The 10,621-nt window shown below is 44.3% G+C and overlaps 1 protein-coding gene across 6 annotated transcripts in view; it reads left to right on the top strand.

The window, feature by feature from the left end:
• The first annotated feature begins 717 nt into the window (after positions 1-717).
• Positions 718-10,621, top strand: part of Rere (arginine-glutamic acid dipeptide repeats) — a 363,675-nt gene continuing 353,771 nt past the window's right edge. For 3 of the 6 annotated variants that reach the window (XM_052717717.1, XM_052717716.1, XM_052717712.1), the window contains exon 1: positions 718-956. The gene's annotated coding sequence lies outside the window, so the exon portion shown is untranslated. The remainder of the gene's footprint in view (positions 957-10,621) is intronic. The other 3 variants (XM_052717714.1, XM_052717713.1, XM_052717715.1) reach the window with 2 other exon arrangements.

The raw sequence follows: 10,621 nt of genomic DNA, 5'->3' as shown, positions 1-10,621 counted from the left end.
AGACCTGCCCGCTGAAGGGAGACCATCCCGGGAGGGTCACAGCTCAGAGGCTGGCCGCCCGGAGTTCGGCCTGCGGCCAGGGAGGGCCGACCCTGCACAAAGCCGCTCCCGGGGCGGGGAGCCCAAGGCACTGTTCCGGCCGCCGCCCGGAGCGCGCACCCAGAGGCCCAGCCGCGCCGCCGCCAAAGCTGAGCCTCTCCCCTTGCCTTTTCTTCTGCTCATTTTATTAAAAAGAAAAAAAAGAGAAAAAAAAAGAAGAAAAGAAAAAATAAAAGAAAATGGAAGAGTGAGCCTGAGCAAACACTCCCGCCCCTAGGCCCGCCTCCAGCCCCCCATTGGCCCGCTCTTCGCTTACGTCACGTCCAGACACACCAGTGGCGAGGCGCGATACTGCGAGGTGGGCCGGGCCCGAGCGCGGAGTGGGCGGCGGGTCGGCGCAGCAGCCCCGCGGCTCCGCCACCATCGCGGAGGTGCCGCTGCTCCCACAGACGCTCGCGAGCCGCCCCCCGCGCTCCGCAGCCTCTCGCCACGCCGGGCCTCGGTCCCCGCCTCCTTCCCCGCGCCTCGTCCCCTCACGCGCTCCCCACCTTGTCTCCGCCTCATTTTCTCTCCTAGTTGAGGGGAAGGGAAAAAAAAAAGCCACCATCCTCCTCCTGTGGGAGCCCCTCGCCCTCTGGGGGTTAAAAAAAAAAAAAAAAAAAAAAAAAACCAACACAAAACCAGACATGGTCCTGGGCTTCCGCTGCTGAAAGCTTGGCCCACCCGAGGAGGTCGAAGTCCCGGCAGGGAAGCCCCTCAGCCCCCCGGCGTCGCGTCCCCGCGGGCCGGCCCCCTCGGCCCCGCGCCCGCCGCCCTCGGTCCGCAGCCGGCCCCCGCGGCCTCCCTCCCCGTCCCAGCACTTTCCCCGGAGCCGGGCCGCCACCCCTCTCATTGATGGTGTAGCGCCTGAGGGGAAGGTAAGTGTCCCGAGTTGTGGGCGCCGCGCCGCGGGCTGCCTCCCTCCGCCCCTCGTTCCGGGGTCGGGGTGCTCTGGGAGGGCCGAGGGGTCAGCGGTGAGAGCTGGGGCGGAAAGCAAAGGCGGAGAGTGGAGGCGAGCCCTCGGGGAACCATGGGCCGGACGCTGGCTTGAGTCCTGTGCGGGCCAGGTGACTGTCCTACGTGCCTCTTGACCCCTGCTCTCTCTTGGCTTCTTAGGCACGCTCTCCTGCTAGTCTGTGGTTCAACTATTCCATGCCGAGCAGCTCAGCTGTGGGAGGGAAGGACGGGAAGCTGTGCATTTCTTGGATGTTTGTGAATGGGGGTGGTGGTGGTCTTGGAACTGACTCATTAAAGTCTAATTTCACATTAGGGGGAGGGAAGATTTCCTCCTTTGTGTTATCAAGTCTCTATTGCTCTGCTCTGTGATTCCAAAATTATGGAACCAAATCTCACTTGCAGCAGCGTAGAATTCTGTCATGATTTAAGTTCTGCTCTCAGAGAGGGTGCCTTCTCTTTTTTCTTTATTTTTTTTAAGGTTATAGGAAGAAGGTAGTTTTATGTAGAATCGGGTGAATGTGTCCTGTGTTGAAGGGAGTATTGCAGATTTCCTTTGGAACTGTTTGCTTGAGAAGTTGTTGAAAGGAAAATAAAATGATTCATTGTTGAATTGTCATTATCCTCTGTGTCTTTTCCAAGGTTTGCTTACAATTTTTTTTTTTTATTACAGCCTTCAAACATTGATTTAAGCAGAATGTGCCCTTGAGAAACTGGGTGCTTTAAATGTTTCAGTATGTGCTGCTATTTTAAGGTGGATCTGAGAAAGTAGTTTTGTGTGAATCTTGAAATAGCCTTCTCCAAAGCAATTTTTAAAACAAAAAAAGATTAACTGGTGAGGGTGAACTTGGTGGATTACAAAACAGACATTTAGTGTAACTCAAACGAATACATCCTAGGTTTAGATTTCAAACAGCTTTTATAATTGTTTTCCATTTAAAGAGAGACCTTTTTGTCTGGTGTACACTGGTTTCTTTAGTCTCAGTCTGATGGGGGAGGGGAGAGAGAGGATGGATCTATACAATAATAAAATCATCTTTGGTTAGATATTTCCTCCCATGGATTTGCTTGCTGAGTTAATTCCACTCTGAAATTACAAACCATTTTTGATTTTGATGGCCTCGCCTGGGTGAAAGCTGGCTCCCAGTTTTCTCTGTTGTTGAGGTCGAAGGGAAAAGAGGCAGAGGCAGAAGCAGACACACATACACACACACACACACACCACACACACACACACCTCCCCCCTCACACCATACACACACACACACACACACACACACACACACACACACACACACACACACACACACACACCAGGCTGAGGACTCATTGTTCTTCCATACACACATTTCATCCTCTCTCTCATATTTGGGACTAGGTTTACACAGACAAACACAGCTTGTTTGGGGAGAGAGAAGATGGGGGAAGGGAAGGTGCTTTTCTTTTTCAGCTTTCTTTCACTCATCTCATGTCTGGCTTTCCCCCCCTAACCTTTGCAAGGCAGATGAGTACGTGGGAAACTAAAGGACACTCTGGAGCATGTTCAGAAGGCTCCTGTCTCCCCCCTTTCCTCTCTTCGAAGCCCTGCTTTCTGCTGCTTGCTTCTTTTCTTTCTTTCTTTTTTTTATTGTCTGTATAAAGATAAACTGTCTTGGCTTAACATTCTCTGCTTTCACATTTCTCATCACCTCTGACTCTGTTAGGGACAGAGATTTGTTCACTTGATTTTTATTTTACTGAGTGTGACTAGAGTCTAAGTAGAAATAGGTTCCCTCAGTTAAAATGATAAAGATTGTATTTGAGGTTAGTATTTGGCAACATTGTGTGTGTGTGTGTGTGTGGGGGGGAGGAGAGGTTGATTGATGGCCCTTGACTTATCAATGTAGTTTTTGTTTTTAATAGTGTTTAAGAAAAGATCTGCTTTTCTGATTGGGGGCTGGGATAGAGGCCCTTTGGAACACTGGACAGGCCTGAGAGTCCACCTGGCTAAATCCAGCTCTGGGCCAAGGATGGAGGAGGTTAGTGTGAATATGTGTGGGTTGTGGAATAGCACCTTCTACTGGTTAATTGCTTTGACGATCCAGTGAAGAGGATGGGGGGAAGGGATTAACGGCTGAGGCTTAATGATTTTCTTTTAAACACAGCGGCTGTGCCTTTCTGCAAATGCCACTTCCCTCGGCTGCTAATACAGATGCCCTTTGACAGGCGCACTTACATCGCAGCCTTATTATGTTATTGGCTGTGTCTTGACATTAATTTGTTCTGTTATCAGGGGTATTTTCACATTGTGACTTCCAAGGACTCCTTTGAATTGATGCTTTTTCTTTTTATGAGAAATGTAGTTTGTCTTAAGCTAGTAAACAAAATAGGGGTTTATTTGCATTCCAGGTGTTGGAAACAGTACTCACTAGTGGCCCTTTAAGAAAATTTTTAGTATTATTAAAAAGATAAACTTATCTTACAGAAAGTAAAATTCTGGCATTAGAGATTTTCCTCTGTGATTTAAACACCCACTCCCTGACAGAGAGGCTGAGGAGAAGTTGGGGTGGGGAAGTCTCACTAAAATCAGCAATTTTGTGTAGGTAATGGTGCTGTATTGCAATAGTGTTTTCAATAGTTTTATCAATATTATAATAATAAGCCTGATAGAATGGCTTGTGGATTAGTTTTTTTTTAATAAGCTGGAGGCTAGCAAAAATTTGAGTGTGTATACAAATTAACACAGCAGATGATAGATTCCTCCTCAGAGTCTTCTGAACTAATGTGCAATTTCATAAATAATCTGCTTGAGAAATGCCTCACAGGAGTTTATCATCATGGGTCCTAACCCATGTCAGTTGTTTAATGCAGCCACCAATTAGAGAGGTTTGTAGCTGTAAACATCTATTGCAGACTGTCTGTTCTTAAGAGTGTCATTGCTGATGTACTCCCTAAGGTTGTGTCCTACAATGCAATGTGAACAGTTCATATGTAGTGTTTGTTTAGTGGGAATATAGTCAGGTGATTTCAGTTCAGTGTAGGCTTTATCAATGTTTTGTTGAAAACTAACTAGAAGCCAGTTTGAACTAAAAAGGATACCTAAATCAAGAAAGAAAATATTCCAGTACTTTTCCACTTACTGGTCAGTAAACCAAGTTTTTTGTTTGTGTTTTTTCTTTAAATGAGACAGTATCCACTGCCAGGTCCCGCAGTAATATACATACTATTGAGCTGATAGTGAGCAGCATCAGGTGCTGGAAACACAGCACAGGCATACTGAAATGATCTGCACCCTAAAACCCCGTGTGTACTGAACATAGTTGTGAATATCCTGAGCACCCACTACTTTAAAATTGGTTTTGAATTTTTCACATCTTGTTCAAATCTCAGTAAAACATTTAAGTAGTAAAATAAGTTGTATATACTGAGTTCCTTGGGAATTGTGTGCTGTCCTGCTAACTGCTTTTGGCAGCTACTTTTACCATTGATTTAAAGGTTAAGATAGCAGGAAATTCATATTTTTAAATGAACCGTTAGTGTAACCTAGCTGTGAACTTCATCTCCCTCTCCCGCCACAAACACACTCGAGGGAGGGGGAGCACACTATACGGTAGAGAGAGGGAGAGATGGGAAGGACACTACACTATTGCTCTCTGTAAGTTTTCTGATAACACTGTATTCTAGTTGATCACAGGTTTTCTTAATCGCCAGAAATTTGTCTTGAATCATATGTAAGTAATTATTAATTATTGGCACCCTAATAGTCCACAGTTGAAGCTTTGCATAGCCTATTTAAGTGTGATTTTTGGCAAGCATGTTAGTTTGTGCTTAGCTTCTTGTCTAACACGGTTCTAGTGTTTTTAAAGTGAGAAATGTGCATTTAAATATTCGTTACAGTATTACTAAGATTGCTTATGCTATTTCAGTGAACATCTGACTACAAATAACTCTGGTATGCCCAAATATTTACCAGCTTTGAGTTTTGGTTGGATTTTTAAATTTAATCAATGAACATACATACATACATATATATATATTGGAGGGTTTGGCTATGTAGTTCACATTGGCCTCAGACTCCTGGAGCCTGCTTTAGCCTCCCAAGTGCTGACATTATAGGTGTGTGCTTCCATGTTGGCCTGGAATTGTGATTTATATAAATAATTTGTTGGTGTGCCAAGTAATTAAGATACAATTCATGTCCTTATATTAGGTAACTAGGTCAGACAAAACTGTTAACGTAAGTTCTTTAGAATTTTTTTATTTTGGGCTGGAGAGATGGTTCAGTGGTTCAGAGTTCTGGGTGCTTTTCCAGAGGACACAGGTTCAATTCCCACCTTCCACATGTGGCTCCATTTATAACTCCAGCCCTAGGGGATCTGACAGCCTCCTCTGACCCTCTTAGAATACTGCACACATGTAGACATGTAGTGCACAGACATACAAGTAGGCAGAACACCCAAACACATAAAATAAAAAGGTTAAATTAAAAAAAAAACTATTTTATTTTAATTCCAGTGCTGTGGAGGCAGAGGTAGATCTCTGTGAGCCTGGTCTACAGAGTGAGTTCTAGGCCAGCCATGAAAAAAATTAAAAACAATTAATTTTATTTATTAAACTGTGCTGGTGGTGGAGTGGGAGGTACATACTCACTTGTGTGGGCACCCATGTATACATGTGGAGGTCAGGAACAGCTTTGGGAAGTCAGTTATTTCTGCCATGTGTATCTCCTGGGAATCTAAGTTTGTCAGGCTTGCAGGACAAGCCCCTTACCAGATAAGCAAGCCTCATGGTCCCTTAAAGATTCTTTTATGTGTGCAAGTAAAATGACCTGTTTGTGCCAGTGTAAAAAGATTTTTTTGGGGGGTGGTTCTAGGTCTCATGTAGCTTTAGTTTTTTTTTTTTTTTTTTGGTTTGTTTTGATTTTTCAAGACAGGATTTTTCTGTGTAGCCCTGGCTGTCCTGGAACTCGCTGTGTAGACCAAGCTGGTCTCATACTCAGAGATCTGCCTGCTTCTGCCTCCATAGTCCTGGGATTAAAGGCATGTATCACCACCACCTGACTTAGAATTGTTTTTTTTTTTCCTTTTTTTTTTTTTTTTTTGGGTTTTTCGAGACAGGGTTTCTGTGTAGCTTTGCGCCTTTCCTGGAACTCGCTCTGTAGACCAGGCTGGCCTTGAACTCACAGAGATCTGCCTGGCTCTGCCTCCCGAGTGCTGGGATTAAAGGCGTGCGCCACCACCGCCCGGCTAGAATTGTTTTTAATTTGGTAAAATTTGCTAATATATTAGCAACCATAAGTAATATATTTGCTGTGAAATCTTTCTTTATATGATTACATTATAAAATAGCATTTTTAATTTACAGAACTTTTGTTTGAGGAATCAGTGTAGATGTCTTGAAGTTGAAGGCATGGTTGTATTCTAATTTTAAACTAGTTTGTTATGTGACTTTTAAGGGCTTTGGTTAGGATGTTGGGATTGCCAGGAACATAAAACATTCAAAGTCATTTCAGATACTGGGGAAAGGTGGAACAGAAATTGAAGCTTTTAAAGGCCAGGACTCCCAGAAGAACAGAACTCTAGATTTAGCAGTGCCTCTCAGTGCTGGAATCCTGTCTGGCGTGGAGCCTCTCAGCTTTAACAACCCAGTAGGTTTTTGTCTCTTCAGCAGTTTGTTGAGCCATACTCTTGAAGGGCAGTGACTAGCAATAAGGTCGCCACTCTATAGGGGGCAGTGTTTGCACTGTTGGCTTGCACTAAAACTGGAAGAGAGCTGTGAGTGAGCATGGGCCTTGCAGCATCTCTAGACAGTCTTAGCTGCTGGGAGCCCCTTCTGGAAAAACTCCATGTTAACACACACCACAGCATGTGTGGGCATATTCCTTGACACCTCTACATGTCCCCCAGTCTCCCAGAGGACTGATTACTTACGTCCTTCTTGTGCCAGGAGTGTGCATGTGCGTGTGAGTACACACACACACACACACACACACACACACACACACACACACACACAATTCAGAAGGAGTGTGACTAGGTAGAAATGCAGGCTTGTGTCTGCATGTATAAATTGCCTGGGGCAGCTTGGGAAACCTCCCTTTGTGGCAGAACCTTGGCAGTGTTAGGGGGAATGTTATCCACCCTAGAGCAGTTCTGATTAATGAGTAAATGGGATGCAAGGACTCTGACTGTGGGTTTAGATATGTTTCATGTATCATTTAGGTATAATTTAACTGGTGCGCCTTAGTTCACTTTTCAGTGATGCTAGTGATGGAACTCAGGGCTTTGCTTGTGTTTAGGCATATGCTCCACTACTGAGCCGTGCCATCAGCTCCTGGATACCCTTTCATCCAGACTCTGTGTCCCTCAGCTGCCTCACTCTTCTCTCCCCTTCTTTTTTGTATGGGTCATAGGAGAATTGAAATCATATTGACCTGCCATCTTGTTCTCTCAGGCAGAGCCCCTATGTAAAGCTGGTCAGGTTAGGCAGTAGTAGTCCAAATGGAGTTTTTAATGAAGGAAGTCTTTGCTCAGAGCGCTGGACAGCCAGGGCTGGCCTCCTAATCCTCTGCCCTTAACTCTGCTGTTCATCTCTGCTTCCTTTGTGTGGTTATGCTGTGTTTCCACTTCCAATAAGGACTCTATCTGTAATTAAAATTTCCCAAGAGACATCTGCTAGGCAGTTAGTTATTGCTAGTGTTGGCTAAGGGCTTAGGGTCAGGCTGCCTCATAAGTTGTCCTCCAGATGGGCTACACTTAGGCAAGATCCTCACCTTTGGATGTCAGCTCATGTGCAGGGACATAGAGAGTGAAAGGCTTTCTGAGCCCTGTGGTCTAGCTAAAGGGATTTTTTTGGTTTTTGTTAGGTCTCTTGAGTTTTTCCTGTCTTCATTTCTACTGACATCTAGTATGGTTGTTGTTGGCTTTTCTGGCTTATTCTGTTTAATAGTTATTTTGCCTTAAGAAATTACATAGTCATAACTAATCACACACGATCTCTTCATTAGGTTCGATCAGTTTGTTGGGTTTGTTTTACTTTCTCTTTATTTTCTGTAAATCTGTTCACCTGCTTGCTTCTCTACCTCTACTTACCTGCTTTTCTAAATCAGTGTTTCCCAGACTGGGCTAATGACATACTAATAAACTGCAAACTTGTAAGCATTCTACAGTCAAATGGGCTGACAGTGCACATTTGCCCTCTGAAGCTTTAGAAATGGCATGGGATACATTGGGTTTTTTGAGACAGGCTCTCATTGTATAGGTTAGGTTGGCCTCCAAACTCAGTCTCTTGAGTATGGGATTCCCCTGTGCTTTAAGAATGCTTGGATGCTTTGTTGGATACTGATATTCTGCAGGATGTATTTTGACATACATGTGTAAAATTTAATCCTGTCTTGACCTAAGATAGGTTCTTTTTCTCCTTAACAAAGAAGTAAGTTGTGTGTCAGCAAGATGTCTTAGTGGGTAAAAGTGCTTGCAAGACTACAGCTCAGCCGGCTGTGGTGGTACACACCTTTAATCCCAGCAGAGTTCCAGAGGCAGGTGAGTTCCAGGACAGCCAGGGCTACTTTTTCTTAAAAAAAAAAAAAAGACTACAACTCAAGTTCAATCCCCAGGAGTCATGCTGGAAGGAGAGAACAGACATCTGAAAGTTCTCTGACTTCGACACATACTTTATGACATATCCCCTGATAAGAAGTAATTTTTTTGTTTTGTTTTGTTTTTTTGAGACAGGGTTTCTCTGTGTAGCTTTGGAGCCTGTCCTGGAACTCACTCTGTAGACCAGACTGGCCTCAAACTCGCAGAGATCCACCTGCCTCTGCCTCCTGAGTGCTGGGATTAAAGGTGTGTGCCACCACCGCCTGACTGAGACAGGGTTTCTCTGTGTAGCTCTGGCTGTCCTGAAACTTACTCTGTAGACCAGTCTGACCTCAAACTTAGAGGTCTACCTGTCTCTGCCTCCTAAGTGCTGGAATTAAAGGCGTGAAGTACCATGCCTAACTAGAAATAAAATAAAAAAATCTTAAATATAGAGGTGATGATTATTACTACTTAGTGTTTTGTTGCTCTGTACTATTTTTCTTCAAGTAACTTATATACTCTGGTATGTCCAAGGTGAAAAAAAGGCCCTGCCTTTTCTCTGATCTACATGTTGTTCTGTGGTTGTATTTGGGCACAGTATCTATTACCTTTTATTTCATTTCTCATTCCAATCAATCAAATCAGTAGTTAATTTTCTTTTACCCCTACTTTCTTATCTAAAGCTAGGATTCTCATCTAATACAGTTTTTTAAATAAAATATTTATTATGTATACAATGCTCTGCATACATGTATGACTGCTTGCCAGAAGAGGACACCAGATGTCATTATTGATGGTTGTAAGCCACCATGTGGTTGCTGGGAATAGAACTCAGGACCTCTGGAAGAGCAGATGGTGCACTTAGTCTCTCCAGCCCCCTCTAGTGCAGAATTTAATCACTTCAGTCTATAGGCACTGGCAAGAATCTTTCAACAGGTGAAATTCTTGACTTTGCCATTGATTAGGTTAAGCCTAAAGATATGTAGAGATGAAGACAACCTTCCAGGAATTAATGTTTATATTGACCATTGGTATACCCTAACTGTGAGTACATAGTGTTTTAGGGACAAACTACCATGGAGCTGTATTGCTGTATACAGAGTACCTCAAAACATGGCAGCACAGGCAGCATCTTTTACCTAGTACTTGAGGGTGGCTTAGCTGAGCTATTCTGGTGCAAGGATTTCTTGAGGTTAGCTAGGACTGGAGGATCTATTTCCAGTATGTCTCCTCAAACGGGTGTGGGCAGAGAACTGCCAGTGCTGGCCACATGAACTCCTCCACAGTCTTACTTGAGTGACCTCATGATTTTGAACTTGGGAGCACAGGCCTGCCTCTCCCTTTTTGTGACTTCATCTTAGAAGTCAGATATCACCTCCCCCTGCCCCCAACACACACACCTCTTTGAGACATGGTCTCACTATGTAGCCTTGACTGGCCTGCAACTTGCTATGTAGACCAGGCTGGCCTCTAGTTCACAGAGATCTGCCTACCTTTGCCTCCTAAGCACCAGGATTATAGGAATGTGCCACTATGTCTGGCAAATATCATCTCTCTGGCATATTGTACTAGTTGGAATTAAGTTATTAAGTAGGGCCAACACTCAAGAAGTGAAGGGCCTGATCTTTTTTTTTTTTTTTTAAATAGGAGTCTGATGTCCCTATATAGGCAACCTTTGCACAGATTTTTAATTGGTGGCATTCTTTATAAAGTGTTCTGCCTGCACACCAGAAGAGGGCACCAGATCTCATTATAGATAGCTGTGATCCACCATATGGTTGCTGGGAATTGAACTCAGGACCTCTGGAAGAGCAGCCAGTGCTCTTAACCTCTGAGCCATCTCTCCAGCCCAGGGCCTGCTCTTGAAAAGAGCAGCATCAAAAAATTTGTGAGGGTCTGGGAAGATGGTTCTGTCAGCTGTTCTCCCAGGAGCCCCAGGTTCTGTTCTCAGCATCCACGTGGTGGCTAACAACTATCCCTAACTCCAGTTCCGGAGAATCCGATGCCCTCTTCTGGCCTCTGTGGGCACT

This window comes from Peromyscus californicus, unplaced genomic scaffold, assembly GCF_007827085.1.
Source record: "Peromyscus californicus insignis strain IS unplaced genomic scaffold, ASM782708v3 Scaffold_5__1_contigs__length_169319896, whole genome shotgun sequence".
NCBI lineage: Eukaryota > Metazoa > Chordata > Mammalia > Rodentia > Cricetidae > Peromyscus > Peromyscus californicus.
Note: the sequence above shows the minus strand (reverse complement) of the source record. Positions and strands in the feature narration are given on the sequence as shown.